This window comes from Vulpes vulpes, chromosome 8 (assembly GCF_048418805.1).
Source record: "Vulpes vulpes isolate BD-2025 chromosome 8, VulVul3, whole genome shotgun sequence".
NCBI classification, from domain to species: domain Eukaryota; kingdom Metazoa; phylum Chordata; class Mammalia; order Carnivora; family Canidae; genus Vulpes; species Vulpes vulpes.
In genome coordinates this window covers 75911849-75935588 of record NC_132787.1, presented here as the reverse complement: position 1 = coordinate 75935588, position 23740 = coordinate 75911849, and the positions used below count along the sequence as shown (strand labels likewise).

The window sequence follows — 23740 nt, the reverse complement described above, 5'->3', positions numbered from 1 at the left end:
CCTATTCATCTGTTGAAGGACACTCGGGTTGCTTCCGCCTTCTGGCTCTTGTGAATGATGCCACTATGAACGTGAGTGTGCAAACATTCTTCTGAGAACTTGCTTTCAATTCTTTTGGGCCTATACTCAGAAGAGGAATTGCTGGATCATATGGTAATTCTATTTTTAATTTTTTGAGGAACCCCATACTGTTTTTCACAGCAGCTTCATGCTTTTACATTCCCACTGGCAATGCAGGAGGGCTCCCATCTCTCCATGTCCTGCCCAACCCTTGCCATGGCCTGCTGATACATATCCGCACATACGCCCTCTGAATGGGAACAAGTGGTGTCTCCTCATAGTTTTCCTTTGCGTTTCCCTAATTCTTAGCAACAGTAACTCTCTTTCCCTATGCTCGTTAGCCATTTGTATATCTTCTTTGAAGAGATGTCTGTTCAAATCCTTTCCTCCTTTTAAAATCAGATTTGTTGTCGTTGACTTGTTGGGGTTTTTTTTTTTAATCCCCCTTCTTTTTATGCATTTAGCTGAAAAAAAAAAAACACCTAAAGGATCAAAGATCTGGGTATCTTACTTGCTCTTGCCTTCGAGCAGGGAGCAGGGGCCACATGTGTCTCGGGGCCCATCCTCCCAGCCACGTGGACTAGCGGCAAACACTGCCCATCAAGCGCATACCCTGTGCTCACAGCCCAGTGTGCCAAATTGCTGTTTGGAAACCGACAGCAAACACTGGTTGCAGAGAACTCAGAAGCGTGTAATATCCACTTTAATGACGGTTCCACTTTCTGGTTTTCCCCTCCTTGGAGGAAAGACAGAGAGAAAAGGCCGTTCACGGAAAAATACATTTAAATGGATCAGTGCCGGGCAACCCTTTGCACATCTGTTCCTAACCGGTTTCAGCTGAAACTACTGGAAATATACATAGATCTGTTTATGTGGAACCAGTTAAATCTGATAAGATTACAATTTGGAGGGTAACTCTGGATTTGGTGGTGGGGGAAAAAAAACCCCTCCACATTCAGTCTCCACGCACACTCCTAACATTTTATGACAGATGTTGTTGAGGGAATTGGATTTGCTGCAAATTAAAAAGATCTATATTATTCAAGATTAGTTACAAACAAACTCAAGATGTCCCGCAGGCCTTTCTGCGGCACACAATTCCCGCCTCCCCTCCTCCGATCAATCAATCAGGGCCTAGTCCTTTGTTATCCAGCGTGGAGACCACAGCTGGGAAATCACTTGTTTCTGAGTAATTCTGTCCTCACTCCCCGCACAGGTATGTTCAGGAGGAAGAAGGTGGGCAGGCTGTTCACACATTGAATGGCCAGTTACCTTCCCTGGTCGGACACCCCAGGCCCCTGAGGACATGCAGGCAGCAGGGAGGGAGTGTGTGCAAGTGCTGGGCTCTTTCTCAAGGAGCACCAGAACCACTTTTTGAGGTCATCCCTTTATACAGATGAGAAAACTGAGGGCATAGGATGGTTTGCCCAGGACCACAGTGACAATAAGGAGTGAGGTGCTGAAAAGGAACAAAGAGTTTTCCTTCCATCTAAATAAATGTCCCAGGGGGGCAAGGCCAGAGCTCAGAGATACCCACAGGGGCCTTCAGAAATGGAAGGAGTTAGGGTTAGGGGCCGTGTGCAGCTAATGAGCAGCTTTAGCAGATTGATACTGGAGCAGGGGAAAGGATGCAGGTATCTGTGGTGCAGATGGCCCAGATTGGGTAAAGAGAGACAGAAATCACCAGTTTTTGCATGTTGGCTCAAGTACTGAAGTCAAACAGAAAAACCCAGACCCTGCTGTGGTTTGCAATCCCACTGTGGTTTGAGGTCTTTGGTACCTCCAGAGGTGGGAGGCAGAGCCTGCATTTGCTTTGCTTCCCCTCCAAGTGGACACCTGGGGATCTGACTATCTGGATTCTTGTCTGCTGGTGCTGGAGGCCTCTGTCAGAGGCAAGGGTACCACAGCTCAATGTCTCAGTCCCTGTGTCCCTCCTAAATAAAGCCTTTCCTGGTAACTCCATGGGACTCCTCCCTTGACTCCAGCACACTGTGAACATGCATGCACCTATAAACATTTATCTAATAATTTATCTCAAAAAGATGACATCAGTCTATAAAACGCACCACAGGACACAAGAGTAGCAGTCACATGGCCTCAGAAACAATCAGCTCAAATCGACATCTGACAACATCCCCCCACCACACTGCCAGGGGCTGGGCTGTGATTGGTAAGGTCTGCATTCCTGATGGACCTCACGCTGTGAAGATGCACCTATTTCTGTTCATTGAAAATCATTTTTTTTTAATAAGCAGCCCAGTGGAAAACAATTGTGAATGGCAGCTTCATTACATGTGGATTTTTAGAACAAAGAGAATGTTGCTCATGCTCTACAACCTGTTCAATGATACTGGATTTTAATTAAAAAAATGTTACATGCTAAATTGATGACAAGGACGGTGTGACACTAGGGCTATAAAAGAAATCAGGAAGGCAGCTTATGGTTGTCAGATTGCCTATTTGATGTGATCTTTTCTTTCTTTTTTTTTTTTTTGATGTGATCTTTTTGATGTTACTTCATATTTTTGTCTTCTTTCTCTCTGTTTTCCATTTAAAACTCTCAGTGTCAAACTAGTGGGAACAGACTCCAAGCTCCGCAGATTTCAGATGGGAAGGTTGGTGGGGCCAGAGGAGGGTTCGAGGAGGTGGAGCCTTACTTGCCCTTTGGGAGCCTCTCACATCATCTTGTGCCACGGATGGGTTGTTGTTCTAAAGGGCCTCCTCAAAGTGGCTACCGCCCTGGCGCAACCCTAGAAAAGCCCCTTTGAAGGAGCTAGTGTTTCTGAGCCTGCAACTTGGAGCTTGCTTCCAGGTGATTGGTTTAAGATCATCTTAGCAGACCTGATAACTAGGAATGAATTATCCTGAAGTAACACATTAAATGCTGTAGGACAGGCCATTGGATGTTCAACCCAACCTAAGTTTCACCAATTACAAGAGAGTTTTCTTTTGAGATGATGTGATCATTGAGTAGGAGAATCCACATGCCGAAAGGATGTCGATGTATTGGGTTTCAGAAAGGCGGACCGAAGCAGGCAGAGGGCGTCAGCTTCCTCTCTGGGTGGGCTTCTAGGACATTATGTGTCAGTTCAAGACCTGCAGCCCCATGAAAGAATAGCCATTTGCCCCAATCACAGAGCTCTGAGATCTGCCCTGCAGTAAAAGAAATCACCTCCACCACAGCATGTGCAAGAAGGAAGCAGCTGCCCTGTGTCTGGGAGCCTGCCTCAGGTTGCTGGGAGAAGCATGGGCCTTAGGGCCAAGGGAGCTTGAGTGTCTACTTCCTCCCAAGAGAACAGGTGTGCAGGAGCAGACTGCAGAGTCAACCACCAGCCAGAACTGGCCCTTGACCTTCCCTGAGGAAGAGACTAGTGTCCTTCAGGGGCCAGCGCCCACGGAATAGCAAATACAAAGGTTCTAGTACTGATGGGGCTGGTGCAGACAGAGTGAGCCACAGGTATGACATCGGGGAGGTGCTGGCCAGGCACAGGGAAGAGGCTAAATTCTGTTCTAAGAGCACCAAGAAGCCACTGTCCTGTTTCAAGCAGGAGGAGCACATGGCATGGTTTTACATTTCCTAAAGATTATGCTGGCTTCTGTCTGGAGTAGAGTCTGGGCTGTGGGCCAGGTGGGAGGCGATGGGATAGGAGACTAAGGGGGTGTCTTTCACGGGTAGGAAAGCCTGGTGAGGAGCTGGTGGGGAAGGTGAGGGAGGGGTCTGTGGAAGGGACATCTAGCCCCTGGTCTCCTCATTGGGAAAAGTCTCAATAATCCCCATCTCTCAGAGAGGTTGTAAAGGTTCAAAATGGTGCATGAGCCCCAGCGAGTACCCAAGGCTGCCTTCCCATGGTCCCCTTTGTTCCCACAAGCACAGACAGCAGACAGCCCTCTTTAGCAATGCTGCTTTCTGACCCTCGTCCTCAGTAAAGTGGGAAGTAGGACCTGGGCTAGAATGGGCAACAGGGCGGGTTTGGATTGCTTTTCTTCTGAGAAATCATGTGCGGATCCCCAAGCGAAATGGTGATGCAATAAACTTCCATGTTCTTTTTTTTTCTTAATCTTTTTTTTTAAGATTTTATTTATTTGAGAGAGAGCGCACAAGCATGGGGAGAGATGGAGGGAGAGGGAGAAGGAGACTCTGCTGAGCCGGGAGCCAGACATGGGGCTCCATCCCAAGACCCCAGGGTCATGACCTGAGCCAAAGGCAGCTGCTCAACCAACTGAGCTACTCAGGCGCCCCAACTTCCATGTTCTTAAAAAACATTTTGATGTTTACCAAAAGAAAGTTAACAGGAAACCGAATTATTATTATTTTTTTAAAAATATTTTATTTATTTATTCATGAGAGACCCAGAGAGAGAGAGAGAGAGAGAGAGGCAGAGACACGGGCAGAGGGAGAAGCAGGCTCCATGCAGGGAGCCTGATGTGGGACTCGATCCCAGGACTCCAGGATCACACCCTGGGCCGAAGGCAGGCGCTAAACCGCTGAGCCACCCAGGGATCCCCAGGGAGCTGAATTATCACCATCATGAAGCCCAACATTCCTGGGGTCACATTCCTTCCCAGAGCACAGCAGGTGAGGCCCACCAGTGACTGTCCTTTGGGCCAGGATCCCCGTGTCCATCTCTGGCACTCATACCTGGTGGGGCAGGGGTGGGGAGTGGGTGAACGGAGCAGAGTTCCCACTTTCAGGTCAAACACTCACCTCCGAGCTCACACCAAGCTGAGCACACAGTGCCTAGAACCTCACAGTCCTTACGCTTGTGAAGTTTATTAACGGGGAAACTGGCCAGACCCCATGGGGTCTTGCTAGGGCTGGGAAGGCTCCCTGGAGGAGGAGGGGCCCCAGGGCTGCGTGAAGGATGGGAGGAGGGGCCCATGGCGCCAGGCTCTCTGCTCAGGGTGCAGCTTGGAGGAGGACACATGACCAGTTTTTTCTGAGCCAGCAAATTTTCCATTCTAAATATAGCCCGAGATGACCCAAGACATCTTCCCCTCCCAAGGAGGTTCGAGGTTCTGTATTTTCCGGCATTTCTGTGACTTCTGAAGAAGTGAGCAGTGAGATCTGAGGTTCTACCCTCTGTCCCTGGATCCCATGGATCCTGGGTCCTAAGGAGCCATGTCTGATTCCCTCTTGAGAGGAGAGCCTGTCCGGGGTGAGGGGCTCTTTTTGGAGCCCAACGTTCAGTAGGTACGAAAATATTTTGCCAGCCCTCTTCCTCCAGCAAAGTGAAACAAGCTTCTGTCCACCCAGGAAGGGCCACCCACCACCCAGGCCGGAAATGAGTAGCTTTCTTCCACCCTTGGGTTGGTTCACCCCAGCATCTCAGGACTGAGGCTCACCCGGTGAGTTGGAATTGAACAACAGATCCCTACTTCCCCCAGGGAACCCTGCTGCAACATGAAGCTGACACTTTTCTCACATTTCTGGAAGGTATAGGATGCAAGCCTTTTGGAGAGAAGGCGCCCGCCACAAGCCTCTGACACCATGGTGACTCTTGGCTCTGAGCAAGTGCCTTCACTGCTTGTTTGCAAAGGGGGGCTGGGGATAGTTTTCTGTATCTGAGTGGGGCTCTGCTAATTGCTGCACAAGCACTTCTGGGGGAAGTTCGAATTTCCAAAGGCCTGCGTTAACTCTGACAGCGCCAGTGCTTCCCTAACAGGGCGCTTGAGGACATTTGTGAAAACGCATTATGGGAGACACCAAGCAGGGTGGTTATCTCCAAAGGGTTAAATGACCAAAGAGTGAGGACAGTCATGGCAAGTTATATATAGCAAACAGTGAGCAAAGCAGGCAAGAGAGAGAGAGAGAGGAAAAAAAAGAAAAAAAAACCACATGGATATCCACTCCCCCCTCCCCACCCCCGCCGGCAGGCAGCCCCCCCACCCCCCCCTCCTGCAACAACACTATACATACAGACCACAGATTGGGGCATAGTTAAATTTGGCACACAGAGACTACAGCAAAGAAAGAAAACATATCAAGTTACGCAGAGTCCTATTCAGATGTGGGCCTGGGCCTCACCCGCACAAAGCTCAGCAGAGGAGAACAAGACCACGGTGTGTTGTCGAAAAGCACACCGGTGAGATCTGCTTTCCTTTCAGTCATTTGCTGGCCCGGCCCTGGGCAACAGGTTAATGCCCTGCCCCACAGGTGGAGACAGATAAAACAAACCCAAACGGTGTCACGGGCTGCAGGAAACCTTTCTTTCCAAACTTGATCCATCTCCAGAGAGGAAACACGCAAGGACTTAGCTCTGGACAGTAATCTGTTTTCTTAGGGCAGCGGGAGAGACCTGGTGGCCAGGGTAAATAAGGCACCGTGACAGTGGCCAGTGGCAGGGGTTTGGGCAGGCGGAGCTGCAGGGGAAGCTCGACAAGCCGACTTCCTACACTCTCTTCCCAACCCGGAGTAAGCTGTCAGTCTCAGAGGATGAAGGAGCTCTGGAAAAAGCCAGCGGAGAGAAAGGGGAGCCCCCCCCCGCCCCCCCCCCCCCCCCCCCCCCCCGCCCAGCCCGCCAGCAAGGGAGAAACCTAAGCCACAGGTGCATGCCAGGAGCCCCCCTTCCTCCTCCAGGCCAGTTCACCTGGCCAGAACCCAGCCTGCAGGTCTGCTCCCCCCAAAGCTCCCTGAGTCGGGGAGTGGGGGGGCCGGGACTTATGAAATGCAACCCGGGTGGGTTTCAGCCTCTGCACGGAGCAGCCCGACAGGCCAGGCAGGCAGGCTGCCAGCGGGACTGGCCGAGCCTTGGCGCATGCAAAGCGGGCACAGGGAGGGTTAGATATGTTTTAGTCATCAGACATTGTCGCTGCCAGCAGGCGCTTGGGACTCCCTGAGGAGACGAGACAGCCGCCGGCTGGCACTTGTCATCTCGGGCTGCACAGAACATCAGTAATCATAATGCTACTCCCTGTGTCGCCAACTATGCGGGTCTTTTCAAAGCCGTGCCATGTGCTGCCCTACTTGGGCTTCACCTGACCCTAGGTGGGCAGGGCAGAGCATTACTGCCACTTTGCAGGGGAAGGAGGGGATGCATGGTGAGGCCACCTCTTGCTTGGTTCAGAGAGCAGCCCCTTACGCTGGCCTTCCTGGGAGGCGTACCTAAGGAGCTGGTCCCTGCCGCACAGAGCAGTAGTTCTCACGTCTGAGCATGTGCCAGCAGCTTGGGGTCATCCTCCACCTGTGTGACCCATTCTCCTTGAGGCGGGACTGGGTGCCCTGGCCCAGCGCCAGCCCCCGGCAGGGGGGTATCCAGTGATCTCGGTTCACACTGGGTTCTGCCATGGATCCCAGCCCAGTCTCCATCTGACACAGGGACGATGGGGCAAGTGTGTCTGCAGCTGTTCCAACCACAGAGGCACCCAGCACTGCATCTCTTTCCCTGCCTGTGACTTGATGGCTCCACCGTCTTGGCTTCCTGTGTAGAAATGATGCTGTAAGATGTTGAGTTCTGTCCTCCTAAATTTTATATGTTGAAGTCTGAACCTCCGCCCCCTAAACCTCAGAATGTGATCTTGCTTGGCGATAAGTTTATCATAGATATAATTAGTTGTATGAGGTCATACTGGATTATGATGGGCCCCTAATCCCGCACGACTGGTGTCTTTATAAAAATACCAAAGGGGAAATTTGGGCATAGACACGTGCACACAGGGAGAACACCACGCGCACAGGAAGGCAGAGACCGGGGTGTTGCGTCTACAAGCCACAGAACACCACAGATTGCCACCAAGCACCAGAAGCTGGGAGAGAGGCCTGGAATGGATTTTCCCTCGCAACCCTCGGGAGGGACCAGCCCTGCTGACACCCCTGCCCTCGAATCTCGGGCCACCAGAGCTGTGAGACAGTACGTTTCTGTTCTAAGGCACCGTTGTTGATAGTTTGTTACGGCAGCCCTAGCAAATACAGATGAGAAGGCCACGGTATCGGTGGTGAGTTTACCTTGAAAACCGACTTTGAAGCCCCTTCCAGCTCTGCTCTGCGGACTTTTATCCTGTTTCGTTGCCAGAACAAAGAGTAAAACGGTACCACTGCAAGCACAGTCCATGACTTCTCTGCTCGAACATGCTACCTCCTTCTTCTCGAAATCCGAACCCTACTTTGTTCTGAACAGAAATCACATTCTGCATAATTCTCCCCAAATGACTCCAGGGCAAGACAAGCCCCTCATCCCCTTCTGGGCACAAGTAAGACCTTCTGCAAGTTATAACATAATAGAACCCCTCATATCCAACCAAGCGCAGGGCCCGGCGTCTTGCTCACTTCCCAGTCATCCCAACCAGTGCTCAGGAGAAGACCTGGAAACTCATTCACGTGACTAAAATGGTTAACGACGGTCAGGAGCTTGAAGCGCTAGCTTGCCCAGGTAAGGGATTGGGCCGAGCATTGACGGGCACTCTGCCTTCTGCCCGACCAGTTATGTCATCCTCACTGTGACACATCCCTGCTCGACAGGAATTCCTCCTGGCGTGACCACACCAGCTCCCCTTGTGCTTTTGCATCAGGTCTCGGCCTCCCTCCCCTGGTGGCGTGGAGCCCAGTGACGCCAACATCCTCCCAGACTAAGAAAGTCCGCCCAGAGCATGTCACCATCCCCGGAATCCTGGCAGCTCCCCTAGTGCTGGAGCTCTGGGCATGGTGATTCCCGGGGCTACATTCTGGAGTGCTAACATGGACCACAAAGTAAGGCTTATTAGACTTGATCTTCGAATGCTCCCCCTTTCTCCTTTGCTTTTGTTGCTTTGTTCCTGAATCCGGCCCCCTGCTCTACATCTGCCTGCCAAATACCTCTTTTAGCCTTACTGTTCCCCCACAGCGTCCTATTGTTTATACAAGTTATTTTTTTTTCCACCGAGAATTTCTGAGTGCATCAATTAGAATGCGGGATTTTGAGTCTCATGCTTCCATCCTTCCCCCCTCCCACACTTGAGTGACTTGCACATAGGAGTTACTCAGTACAGATTTGTGGAAGGTTGATTCAACCTGAATTTCTTACGTTCATTTACTCTTGTTACCTGTTTTGGTCCCAAATCCTTTCCTCATTTGGTCCCCATGTGCCTCCCACTTCAGAATTCGGTCTGTTCATCCAGGGATGTTGGTATCTCCTAACTTAGACCAAAAGTACAGGAGTGCTCACTGTAGCTGATTTCTCATCAACTCAGAGCAAAAGAGCTCATAAACTTTCAGAGCCAGAAGGTTCTTTAGAAAGTATTCAGTCGGTTTTTTTAATAAGAGGCCATGTGACTTGTCTAGGGTCAAATGGCGGGGTAAGTGGCAGAAGAGAGCCTGGAAGCCAGATGTCCTGGTTTGATGCAAGGCCGTTCATCATGTGGATGAAGACATCATCTGCATGGCTGGTGTAGGGTGGGGGTGGGGTGGGGGTGGGGGGGTCACATCATATCTGTTCTGGAAGGTTCTCTCTGTTGGTCCCTGGGCATTTCAGCTTAACTTTAATGGCTTCCAAGTAAGTCCAGACACCTCTGTCATATCTGCTCCACAGGGGTTGCATGTGGGCACACAGACTCCCATCCTAGCAGCAGAGACACTGTCTCCTGTTCTATCTCGCAAATCCACAGATAAGACCAACAGGGAGCACCTTCCATTTACAGTGTCACACAGATGTCAGAGGTAGGTCTGTTTCCAACCACTGAGGAAGCATAAAGCAAAATAGTCCTGTCGGCATAGACATATGCCTCATTGTTTTCAATCTGAACACATGTTTTACATCAAGAGAGGGCTTGTGGTCGGGGTAGGGGGAGCTAAAGGGAGATTCAAAGGTTCTTCAGCTCTTAAAGATCTCAACCTCTTCAAAGTTTCAACCCTCAGAGCTCTTATGACGTTTCATCCCACTCAGCAGAAGTGCTTCTGCCCACACTCTCAGGTGCATGCTTAGGGACTCGGCCGTGGTCCAGAAGGACAGAGAAAGGAAACAGGAGTCACCTCACTGCAGATGTTTTCCATAGAGGATGCAATTTCTCCTTGGGGATTTGATGGGTTCTCTAAGGCACATTCACTTGCAGAGAACAGGTGATACGTGTTTGCTATGGAGGCCACATCAAGCCATGGGTGGTGATGGGTATTATGAGCTCACACTGGGGGGCAGAAGTGGGGGGGATGAGCAGCTTCTACCTGGGACTCTGGGCAGATGGGTGCTGGCCTGGACCAGAGTCAGGGACAACATATGATCAGGAGAAAGGGGAAGGGTTTTTATTCACTTATCATCCTTGTTTCTAGCCTCGGTGCTCTCAATTGTAAATTGGGGATAATGATATTTTTGGAGTTCACCCAATGAGATCATTACCCCTAAAAGTGCTTGGCACAGAGAGATGAGGAGTAGTTTCGTGGACAGGAAGGAATTCCAGCACCCATACCAGCTCCTGGCCATCTTCTTCTTGAGTGATCATTTCTAAGGGGAAGGAGCAGCAAGATGATGCCTCCATCCTGCAGGTTGTGTCCAGGCAAGCCAAGTTGGCATAAAAGAATACCACTTAGGCTGTGCCCCAAATGGTCTGCAATCAGAGGGTCTGAAAGCAGAGTGGCAGGGGGATGGGGTGGGACCTGGAGAGCCCAGTACGAGTCCTGGGGGGCACGGCCTGCACTCTGCTACCTCGGATGGCTTGCTGGTCTCCCTGGCCCTGTCTGCCTGTCGGTAAGTTGGAGCAGGCTGCACACAGCACAGGGTCGTGGCAAGGCTCTTGGAGAAAGATCCAGGAAGACAGCTGGAAATGACAAGGTGCTGAAAACATGTGTGATGCTGCTGTTGTTCTTACAGGAGGGAAAAAAGAGGGAGGGGATGAGAAGCAAGGGGGAAGGGATTAGCCTTAATTTAAAATTTTTGAAAAAATAAATAAATAAAATTTTTGGAAATTTTCAAATAGTTTTAAGTTTCCAGAAAAATTGAAAAAATAGTCCAGAGAGTTCCCACATACATCACACCCAGCTTCTCCCGTCGTTAGTGTCTTGTATCAGTATGGATCATCTATGGTATTTAGTAACCAATATCAATGTTATTATCCACTAAAGTTTATACTTTATTCACATTTTTTTATTTTTACCTAATGTCCTTCTGCTCTAGGATTCTGTCCAGGATACATTTAGCTGTCAGGTCCCCTCTACGCTCCTCCTGGCTGGGGCTGTTTCTCAGATTTTCCTTGCTTTTGATGATCTTGCCAGTTTTCAGGAGTACTGGTCAGGCATTTTGTAGAATGTCCCTACACTGGGATTTGTCTGGTGCTTCCTCATGATTAGGGTGGAATTATGGGTTTCTGGAAGGAAGACACAGAGGTAAAGTGTAATTCTCATCACCTCATTTTCAAGTGCGCATGTATTCCACATGACTTATTACTCTTGAGTTGACCTTGACATCTGGCTGAGGTAGTGTTTGTTGAGTTTCTTCTTCTCCCTTCTCACACTGTACTCTTTGAAAGGGAGTCACGATGTACACTCCACACTTAAGGAGTGGGGAGTTCTGGTCTACCTTCTTGGGGGCAGAGTAGCTACATCAATTATTTGAAGTTGTGCTTCATGGGAGATTTGTCTATTCTCCCCTATTCATGTATTCATATTATCAGTATGGAATATTTCATGATCATATATATCAGTGTAAGTCATGCATAGTTATTTTATACTTGTATTACTTATCATCCAATAATACTTTATTGCTCAGATTATTCTAGTTTGGGCCATTGAGAGCTCTTTCATATGGCTATTGCCTTCCCTTTGACACATCCCCACCACTGTGTGTTGTTGTTTGTTTTTCTCAGCACTTTCTCATTTTCTGACATTATATGATGCTCCAGGATCATCTCGTATATTCCCTGCCCATCCTAAAATCAGCCATTTCTTCAGAAGTCCTAGTTTCTTTTATTGGAGAATGATACTAAAATCTGAAATCTGGGCACCAGATGTGCTCATTGTTGCTGGGATGTCATTTATTTCGGACCCTCTTAGCTGACAGAGCAAGGAAATATATGTGTTTATGCCAACCCATATCTACAAATATTTTGTGTGCGTCTCTTTAAACATAAGTTCTTACTGATGTCTCCAATGCTAATCCACTACCACATGAATCATTCTAGCATTCCTCTTCTGCTTGTCTGTAACTTCTCACTCCAACCGTAGGAAACTTGGCTCCCACCACCTGTCATCCACTTACTGAACTTTTCAGTTCCAAAATTCATGATGGGTGGCTTCGGAATCATCAACTCATATCCCATGGGAGACAACTTTATCAACGAGAATACAGTGTTATGTATGATTCCTTTTGCTTTTGCTCTTAACAATTTTCACTTATTTCCAGTACTACTTGGGTCAGCACCTTTTATGCCCACCCCATTCATTCTACAAAATGCCTGACCAGTACTCCTGATTATTCAGTACTCCTGATTATCTACATTTGTAATACAGTTAGATTTTTGTGTGTGTGTCAGATTCAGCGTTCCATCCCAGAATCCCCCAACCTTTTGAATAATATTTAAAAATTTGTATACATCTGAAAATTTCCTAAGATGAAAACATAGATGATTAATTTTAGATACTTCTTTTCTTCCTACCTTTTTTTTTTTTTTTTTAAGAAAAGGAGGGCAGCGGAAGCAGAGGGAGAGACAGAGTCTTAAGCAGGCCCCATGCCTGATGCAGAGCACAAAGCAGGGCTCAATCTCACGACTCTGAGATCAAGACCTGAGCCAAAATCAAGAGTCGATTACTTATTGATTGAGCCACCCAGGTGCCCCAGATTTGTCTTTTTTTCCAAATATATGCATTCAACACTATAAATTTCCACTAGTCTGTGTTCTGTCATTATGGATTAGTGAGTATTTCTAAAATTTTTTATGTGAATAGATTCATGCAATTTGTGGGGTTTTTTCCCCTCTGACTTTTTTCACTCCACATAATTATTTCAGATTCATTCATGTTCTTACATGTGTTAATAGTCTGTCCTTTATTGCTCCATAGTATTCCATTATATGGATGTGCTACCATCTATTTACCTGCACTGCACCTCTAGATTCCTTCCAGTTTTGAGTTATAAAGCTGCTATTAGCATTCATGTGGGAGTCTTTTTGTGGACATATGCTTTCACTTCTCTTGCATATATACCTAGGAATGAATGTCTGGGTCATATGGTAAGTGCATGCTTTACTTTGGAGAAACTGCCCATCCATTTTTCAGGATGGTTGTACCATGTTACATTCCCACCACATTGTATAAGGTTCTAGTTCTTGCCTATTTCAGCATGGTTAGTATTTTTAATTTTAGACATTTCAGTCGGTGTTTGCTGCTATCTCACTGTTGTTTCCATTTGCATTTCCCTAATTACTAATGGCTTTGTGTTTATTTACCATTCCTACTGCTGTTCTTGTGAAATACATGCCCAATTCCTTTCCCCACTTATAAAACTGGGTTGTGTGCTTTCTCCTTATTGATTTTGAGATTTTTTAAAAAAATATTCTGCGTTCAAGTCTGTTATCACCTATGTGATCTGCAGATTTCTCCTAGTCTGTGGCTTATCTATTCCCCTCTATGGTGTCCTCCATAGAGCAAAAGTTCTAAACATCTATGAAGTTCTATCAAACTTTTTATATGCCATGCTTTTGCTGTCTCATCTAAAAGTCTTTCCCTAACTCGGAGTTGCAGATTCAGTTTCCGAGTCTCTTGGATTTGCCCATCTGCTTAGAATTTTCTTCTGTATTTTCATGTTGGGCTTATACCATTATAGGCTTTTTTTTTTAATTTAAGATTTTATTTATTCGTTCATGAGAGACACAGACAGAGAGAGAGAGACAGAGACACAGGCAGAGGGAGAAGCTGGCTCCATGCAGGGAGCCCAATGTGGAATTCGATCCCAGGACTCTCAGATCACACCCCAGGCTGAAGGTAGGCGCTAAACCGCTGAGCCACCCAGGGACACCCAGTTATAGGTTTTAAAAATGGGTCCCTGTGATCCATTTTGAGTTAATTTTTGTATATGGTGTGAGGTGTTCATCAAAGTCCAGTTTTTCATGCTGATAAATATTCAGTTGTTCCCCTAGCATTTACTGAAAGAGTATTTTATTCCCTATGGAGATGTCTTTGAATCTTCTCTGAAGATCAGTTGTCCATATACATATGTTGGTCTATTTCTGAAATATATATTTTGTTCTATTCATCTGTTTGCCCATGTGTATGCCAACATACCCTGCTTCATTCCAATAACTTTAATATAAGACCTGAAATCGGTTAGTGCTGGTCCTCAAAGTTGTTCTTCTTTTTCAGAATCCTCTTGGCTCTCCCAGATCTATTGTTTTCTTTTGAATCTTAGGGTCAGTTTATTGATTTTGACAAACACAAAAGGGTTTAGGGTGTTTGTTTTTTTTTTTTAAAGGTTTTATTCATCCATTCATGAGAGACACAGAGAAAAAGAGAGACACAGGCAGAGGGAGAAGCAGGCTCCATGCAGGGAGCTTGATGGGGGACTCGATCCCAGAACCTCAGGATCACATCCCAAGCCAAAGGCAGATGCTCAACTGCTGAGCCACCCAAGCATCCTGGTTTAGGGTTTTTTGACTGGCATTGTGTTGAAGCTACATATCAATTTGGAGAAAATTAACAATGTAGAGTCTTCTGGCTCAAAACAAGGTATGTCTTTCTATTTACTTATGTTTAAATCAATTCCTCTCAGCAATATTTGATAGTTTTCAGTATGCAGACCTTTCTCATCTTTGTCAGATTTATCTGTCCCTAAGTAGTTCTGAGTTTTAGGTTACTAGAAATAGTATTTTTTTAAATTTCAATTTCGGATTACCCATTGCTCGTACACAGACATGCGGGTGATTTTCCTGTATTGATCCTATTTGCACCCTTCTAATCTCACTGATTCCTTTTAGTGGCTTATTATACATTCATGTATTTTTGCCATTTCTGTTTGTTTCATGTGAGAGACTAAATCTAGTCTCTCTACCCATTTGACTGTAATGGAAGCTTGAAGGATTTGCTTTTAGAAAGTGTATCTACTAAGGTGATAGTAGAATCACCATTAGGGCACAATGTCACAGAGCCCCATATACATGGGAAATAATGAGAGTAGTCTGCTCTCACTGTTGCCCATGAATACAGAGGGTAATTCTTAGAACACTTCCCCAGTAAATGATAAGATATATGAGGACGTGTTTTGGGAGCCTCATCTGCAAATGAGCATGCTAGACCCAATGATTTTGTGTGCATCACTAAAGGATGTTCACCAAAGTATGGACATCTTTGGAGTACAATACTCTGCAGCCACTGAAACAGACGTCAAGTAAGTTCACTGGCATGAAAACGCTTGTGGTTTATTACTGTACTCATTATCTAATGCTGCATAACAATTTAGCACAGACTTCAGCAGCTTAAAATACAGTTTGGAAGTCAGGAGTCCAGGTAGGCTCCGCTGAGTATCTGCTTGGAGTCTCATAGGCTGAAATCAGGTGGCAGCTAGTTTTATGCTCTAGAGGCTCTGGGTGAGGGTCCACTTGCAGTTTCATTAAAATTGTTGGCAGAAGTCAGTTCCCTGATTGTAGGGTGGAAAACCCCATCTCCTTGCTGGCTGTCAGCCAGGCATCATTCTCAGCATCCAGAGGCTTCTTGCGTTTCCTCGGCTTGTGGACCCATCTTCAAAGACAGCTATGGTACACCAAATCCCTTTTATGCTTCTCGACTCCCTTTTAGGGCTCACAGGATTCCCTTAGGCCAATCCAGATAATCAAAGGTAATCTTTCTGAATTACAGTCAACTAACTAATAAGTTTAATTAAATCTACCAAGTTCTTTTTGCCATGGAAGATAACATATTCATGGGCAAGATAGCTCATCATAATCCTGTGTTCTGGGGATTAGGCACAGAATCCTGAGGGGGCATATTTTGAATTCGGCCTTATACAATTAGCAAATAAAACTAGAAATTACACAAAATAGTATGTGCAATATGATAATATTTTTATAAGAAAAAAATAAAAGCAGTACAAAATCATGGGTAATGTTTGCTTTCTTCTTTATCCTCTAAGTTTGTTTTTTAAAAAATTAACATTTGTCATTAGGACACTATGAAGAATTTACATAAATCCCAAACCCATAAAAATTCATTTACAAGACAGAACTCAAGGTGCATTTTCCCATAGACACATGTTTTGGGATGTTCCACAAAAGACTTAATCCTAAAGCTCTGTGCCCCATGAGCTATTTCTAGTGGGCAGTAAATTCCAAGTTTTAATTCAAGAAGCCAAGAATAGATGGCTTTTCTCTCCTCATCCCCTGACGAAGCACCAGTGGGCAAGGGGGCTGGTGACCAGGAGCTATGGTTAGGCCTACAAGAAAAGACCACCCCTGCATTAGGAGAGGAGGCAATGGAGTCCCTCACAGCACTGGCACCCTGGGACTGACTCCTGCACACGCGTGTATGTACACCCGTGCAGAAGTATCTGTGCAGGAGCAAGCAGGGGAGCGTGTGAGCACGCAGGTGTGCATGCATGGCCGGGGATCTGCAGCAAGTTATGCTGCCTCTTCCCAAAAGAAGAGTCCACTAAAAAACTTTTTGTCCAAGAATATAGTAAGCAATCTGTGGGGTATGATTATATACTTTATAATCTTCCCATTTTTTTGGTTCTCTCTTCTTCCCCAGTGTTCTCTCCCAGAGGCACCTGTCCCCTGTGCCCTGTCCTTCTCTCCACCTTCCTTCTCTGCACAGGCTTGCTCTCTCTGTCTCTCTCTTTCTCTCTCTCAGACTCCCATTCCATCCCTTCTTGGACCACTTTCTCCCGGATCTCCCCACCCCCAGCTAGAACTGCCCAAATGTTGTTCAGTGATGAATGGTGAAGCAAACAAACCAAGGCACATTTAAGCCTTGGGTGCTACTCAGCAATCAAGAGGACGTTGGGTCTCCATACACGGGGTGCATGAATGGATGAATCTCAGGACAGTCATACTGAGCAAAAAATGTATACATGCTATGATTCCATTTATATATTATTCTTAAAATGACAAAATTATGAAAACAGAGAACAGACTATTGGTTGCCAGGAGTTTGGAAGGGGAAAAAGTGGAAAGGACAGAGGGACGGCCATAAAATGGCAACATGAGAGATCCTGTCAGTCGCAGAAGTCAAGTATATCTTTTTCTTTTTAAGATTTATTTACTTATTTTAGAGAGAGAGCATGTGCACATGAGTCAAGGGAAGAGGAGGGGGAGAGAGAGAGAGAACCTGAAGCAGACTCTCCACTGAACAGGGAGCCCTACTCGGGGCTTGATCTCAGGACCCTAAGATCATGACCTGAGTTGAACATTTAACCATCTGAGCCACCCAGGTGCCCCAGAGGCAAACCATATCTTGACTATGGTGATGGACACCAAATCTACACCTTGGGTAAAACTGCATGTGATGGAATGCACACACACACACACACACACACACACATAGACACTAATGGGTATACATAAAAGTTATCAGTGTCAATATTCTGGCTATGACATTATATCATGGTTCTGCCAGATGTCACTTTCAAAGGAAACTGAGTAAAGGGCACACAGGATTTCTTTGATTTATTTCTTACACCACCTCTGACTTTACAAAGATCTCAAAAAGTTTAAATGAAAAAAGTGAAGGAGAAGTAACAATTTTCTCAAACAAAATCAGATGGTATTCATTGCCAGATATCTGCCCTGTAGAACATGTGACAAGAAATTTTTCAGGTAGAACTCGGGTCTGCATAAAGCAGGGATGAGTGTTGGAGAAGGAAGAAATGAAAATAAAATAAAATCTTTCGTTTTTCTTGGCCTTAATTGATTTAAATTATCAGTTGTGGTTTTATAGCTTTCTTCTTATATTTTAGAGTTAATTTTTTGTTCAAATGTCAAACATAGTATTTTTGGAAAGCTTCAGACCTCTGGCAGGCCTGTGGGCCGATGGCTGGAAGGAACTTGAAGGCACCAGGTTCTCCTGAAGGTACCCCAGTCTCATCCTGCCATGATCCCAGAACCCTGAGATCATGACCTGATCAAAGGTGTCTCTCAACCAACTGAGCCACCCAGGCATCCCAGGTCTCATGTTTAATAGTACTTTTCAGGACAACTGTGGCAGTAATAGGATTTAACACATGGGACAGTGACAGCCACGTGGCGGGTGCTAAAATACATTAATTTTTTTCCTTATTAGGATGTTTATGGCTGTCCCTCCTACTGAATAAATAATTGACACATTCATACAGAAGACTCCATTCCTTAATTCACATGTGAGATCTACACAGCCTTGTTCTTGCCTAAAAGTTTATTCTCTGCAGGGAGGCAAACCCAACTATCACTTTTCAGTTCTCCTTAGGTCTTGGGCTGCAGAAAAGGTATGTAGGAGGCCTTGCAGCTTGAGGAAACAGCTCTTGATCCAACAACCTGAAAGAAACAGCAATCCCACTTTGTCCCTTCTCCCAAATCTCCTTGGGAGTTGAAGCTTCCTGCCGCCTTTCTGAGGCTCCAAATGCTGGGTACTTTTTTAATACAATTCTATAGTCTGTTTTTCTACACAGGAGTCAAAATGTCTTTAAAAGGAAAATCAGTTCCTGTCAGGCCTCGACTTCCTAAATCCACTCAGTGGCTCACTTACACTTGAACTAGGAGCTATTAATTAGAAAAGCTCACAAAGGGCTCCCTGGGTGGCTCAGCAGTTTGGTGCCTGCCTTTGACCCAGGGCATGATCCTGGAGTCCTGGGACCGAGTCCCATATCGGGCTCCCTGCATGGAGCCTGCGTCTCCCTCTGCCTGTGTTTCTGCCCCCACCCCCCACCGCCTCTCTGTGTCTCTCATGAATGAATAGATAAAATCTTTAAAAAAAGGAAAAAAAAGCTCACAAAGCCTCCAGACCTGTTCCAGCCTTATCTTTTTCTGCTCCCCTGGTGGATCACACCACTCAACCACACTTACTTTCTTTCGGTTTCTCAACAACTTGAGTGCATTTGGCCTCAGGGCCTTTGCACTTGCTAGTCTCTGGCTGGAATGCTCTTCCCTGAACTGAGCATGCTGGCCTCCCATCTTCTTGCCCTGACTCCAGTATCATCTTAGCACGCAGCCTTTCCTGACCATAGTCTAAGGAGGAGGGACTTCGTCTCCCTTAGCAGTCCTCTTTTCTCTGTCCACAATCTGAAATCTTCACATTCATTTACAAGTTTACTTGATTTTTGACTGTTTCCTCCTTGAAGAACATCAGCTCCATGGGACAAGGGACCATGACTCTGAAATCCCTGGTGTCCAGATCTGGGTTGGGCATAAGGTTTGGGTGGTTCCCAATATCTATTTGTAAATGAATAATCATTCATTTCCATCTTGGCACAAGTACTCAAGCCCTGAAAAAGCAACCATGGCTCCTGACCCCTGGAAAACCATTTGCTCCCAACCCCTGAAAAGCCATCCCCAGACCACACTTGGTGAAGCTCACCCAAGAGAAATGTGCCAGTGACCTCAGATGGTCACACATGGTGCAGGGCCCAAGAATACAGGCTTTTGAGCCTAGGCTGGGGAGCCAGGATGGGAAGCACTGGAGAGGGGGCAACCCAGTGGGCCACTACCCATGTAGGCGCAGTCACATAGGTGGGTTGCTTGCGATTATGGAATGGTGCTAATTCAGCTGACACGAAGGCAAAGGGATTGTACCTGAGGAAGATTTACATCTCCTCTTCCCTATCTCATGCTGCCCCCACTCCCCCGGCGGTCATAACATTGCAATAATAACCAGCTCAGCGGCCGCCACTCCGCCTGCTGAGCCCCAGCCAAGACGAGAGGGGCTGCCCCCACTCCTCGCCAATATATAGATATGTATATATATCCACAGAGGAGCATTTGTCAGGAGACTCCAGGAGAGAAATGACTATTCCATAAAGATTTCATTTTTGTTGGAGTCTATCCACGTTTCTACATTGTCATAAAAATTCAATAGGCAACTTCCATAAAAAAAAAAAAAAAAAAAGGAGGCACAATTAAAAAGAAATAGGGACCGCTCCAGGAGAGGTTGGAGATTAAAGACTAAGAGGCCCAGTTCAGGCGGGGGGATTTTATGAGCTACCAAAGAAAGAAAAACACACCACCCAGAAAAAAATGCCCAGGAGGAACCGTTCTGGCTGCTTGAGGGGAGGCAAGCCATCCATTCTGGGGTTGTCTTCTCTGAAGACTAGGTGGCAGCACCCATGGCTTCTGCGAGGCACAGTGGCCAGCCCACTGGGTATGAGACTGTGTGCATGGGTGCGGGCTGGCCAGGGGCCTGGACCCCAGGGAACACTGCAACTACAGCTGTCAGGGAAGCCAGAGAAACATCAAGTCTCCAAAGCACGAGAGCCAGGCCCGTGCAGGAGCCACAGCTCCGGACAAGATAATCCTCTGCATTCCAGGACCTGGGGGACTGGGTAAGGAGGGGGAAAGGGCTTTAAGCAAACCTTCAGGAAGTCAGATCCCTCTTTTTTTTTTTTTTTTTTAAATATTTTATTTATTTATTCATGAGAGACACACAGAGAGAGGCAGAGACATAGGCAGAGGGAGAAGCAGGCTCCATGCAGGGAGCCTGATGTGGGACTCAATCCCAGAACCCCGGGATCATGACCTGAGCCAAAGGCAGATGCTCAACGACTGAGTCACCCAGGCATGCCAGGGAAGTCAAATCCTTAACCAACATTGGATCAGAATATTCAACCTCGAGGCCCCCATTCCCTTTTAGTGGACCGTTTTCCTGATTACACACGCAATAGGCGTTCATTGTAGAAATTTTGGAAATACAGAAAACAAAAAGATTAAAGCTGACCATCATCCTTTGACCTAACCACACGTATCTCTCATCCTGATGTTATTTCCCAATCTTTGGCAAGATGCAGTTTGTAAAGAAGAAAATCATAGGGAAAGCTTGGGTGTTGAAAATAGGCTGGGAGGGGAGAACCACCCCCCAAAGTAGCCCAGGGGGGCACAGTGACCCGGTTCCTTGGGGAGAGAGCCGAACATGGAGAGAGCAATCCTGTGCATCGGAATCCTGCGTAGCTCAAAGGAGCAACCAGATGTTTACAAAATGAGGGTTGGAGGAAGAGAGAAGTGGGGGAACCCTCAGGGTTTTACCACCCAAAAGAAGCAGTAAGATTTGATTGCCCGTCTCAACATGGATGGTCTCTTTGCAGAGATCATGGATGCGCTAAGCTTTGCTATGCTACCCCCAAGTTACATGAAGTTTGTGGTGATGTTTGGTCCTGATGCAGACACCCTCTAATCCGTGACCGTGGTGGCTAGACCTGAATTTCTAGAGATACAGACACAATAAGGCAGGATCCTTGTCACTGAGCTACCCGTAGCTGTGGGGGTCCCTAGGGACCACTTTTCAGACAGCAGTGAGCCTCAGATATCTGCAAACATAATTCGAAGTTTGCAGGGAGGCAACTCTTATTACTGATACTTTTTTTGGTTCCGTCGCCATCATCATCATCATCATCATCATCATCATCATCGATATGCTGTTGCAGATCGCGGACAGGAAGTAACCCTTGCCTTACGACAGGGCTGAGCCAGGTCTTCCTGCCTGAGATCACTTAGAAAACAATAAAGTGCTTTTGAGTGACTTTTTTTTTCCTATCAAAATGAAAATAGCTATATTGAGTCCTTGTTTCAGTTTTTGGATAGAGAATCATCTCTGGAGGCTTGGCACAGCTTTCCAGACGTGGCAGTTGGTTGGAAGCTGAAAAGCAGCTCTGGGTGGCCACTGGCCTCCCTTCCAATTAGTTCAGGGCCTGCCTTGGCACTGACCCTTCACAGGACCGAAAGGGCACCTGCCACCAGGGGCAAGGGAAACCACTAGATGTGAGGTAGACAAGGGACAGATCCGGAGTGCCTTTCCCAAACCTGCCATCTATTCCTCTTCTACTGGATATGAGCTCCGTGGGGCTAGATGGGTTTTTGTTTACCCATATCCCTGCTTCTACTATAGCCATGCGCACACTGCTGTACATTTATACCCATAGGTATTTAAAATATGTTTACTGAGATGGATTCTGAGTAAAAAAAAGAACTCTGAAGAAGATGCAGGTGAACCCCCTCCTTCCCCATTTTTCAAATGAGGAGACCAAGGCCAGGGTCCATAGGGAGGCCCACAGTCACCTGGCAATCATCTGCAGAGGCCACAGATAGCATAGGGTCATGCTGCCTCACCAGCTGTTGCCAGGGAGAGGGAGTCTTCCTGGGCAGAGTGTGAAGCCCACAGAATCAGAGGCAGGAGATGGGGTCACGTCAGTGGGTCCAGCAAGGGTGCTGGCTGAGGAGCCCAGTGATCCGAGAGACAAGGGAGACCAGACACATGGGGCCAGGCTGGGGCTGCATAGGGTCAGCCCTGGAGTCTTATGTGGGTTTCTGGGGAGCCCAGTTCTTGGCAGGCCTGGAGGTAAAAGGGAGAACTCCTGCAAAAAGTCTCAGGTTGCGGCACCTGGGTGACCCTGTTGGGCAGGTCATGATCCCAGGGTTCTGGGATCGAGCCCCGCATGGTCTCACTGCTCAGTAGGGGTGTCTGCTTCTCCCTCTCCCTCTGCCTGCTGCTCCCCCTGCTTGTGCTTTCTTTCTCTCTCTCTCTCTCTCTCTCTGTCAAATAAATAAATAAAATCTTAAAAAAAAAAAAAAAAAAAAAGTCTTGGGTCAAAGAGCCAGGCTCATAGAAAGAGTCTGGAGGGATTCAGACACCAGGCCTGGAGTATCAGACCAAAGGGTGAGGGTGGTTTTTAGAACCATGCTACAAGGTCAGCCTGGGCCCTATGGAAAAATGACCTTGATGTCAGGACTTTCAACCCACTGAGTGGGCTCTTGAATTCCTTTGGGTGAAGAAAGGCCCAGCTCTGGGGTTTGCAGCCTTGGTGACCTGATGGCCTTAACTCAGAGGCCATTCTCACTCAGGCCTATGCACACAGATTCATTCACACAGCTGAACCAAAGGTGTCTATTGGAAAGTCAGAGAAGGCATTGAAAAAATAAGGGCTGTTCTAGAAGAAGCCTGGAAGTATATTAGGAAACTCTTAGTAGCAATTACCTCGAGGGAAGGAAATCAACCTTCAGCAAGAGTTGGGGCCTTTTCGTACTTGAAGTTTTTTACAATGTGCACATATCTTTTTTCTTACCATGGGCATACATCAATTGTAAAAAAGTTATGACAAAAGCAACTCTTGTTAATGATGATGAAAAAAATTACACAGATACTTTCTTAAGTTGAAAGACAAGACAGGGCCCAAACCACAGTCTAGTAAATATACCTTCTCTGCTTCAACACCCCTAGTTGGGCACAGGGACAAGAACTGTGTGTGTCTTTGGCCCCAGCCAGTAAAAACAAGGGCGAGGGGTGTGAACAGGCCAGGGCTGGGGAGGTGAGAGGTAGCTAGGCTTTCCTTCCACTTGAATAATAAAGCAATTGAGATGTCTTTTAGAAATTAGTCATGTGAAATTAAGAGAAGGAAATGAAGCAAAATAAGAGTTATAAAAACAGTGATACATCACACTTAAATAGTACTTCCTATATGCCAGGAGTTGTTTAAGAATTTCATGTGTAATAGTTAATATAATCTGAATAACAACACTATCATTATAGTGTAGGTACGATCATTGTCTCTATTTGAAGAAATAAAGGCCCAGGAAGTAACTTGCCCAAGGTCAGACAGCTAGTACCTGTTGGAGCTAGGGTCAT

The 23740-nt window shown here is 46.7% G+C and overlaps 1 long non-coding RNA gene across 2 annotated transcripts in view; it reads right to left on the bottom strand.

Annotated features, from left to right (window-relative positions):
* The window catches only part of LOC140599998 (uncharacterized), a 151494-nt gene that overhangs the window by 35456 nt on the left and 92298 nt on the right, over positions 1-23740 (bottom strand). The gene's annotated exons all lie outside the window — the stretch shown is intronic.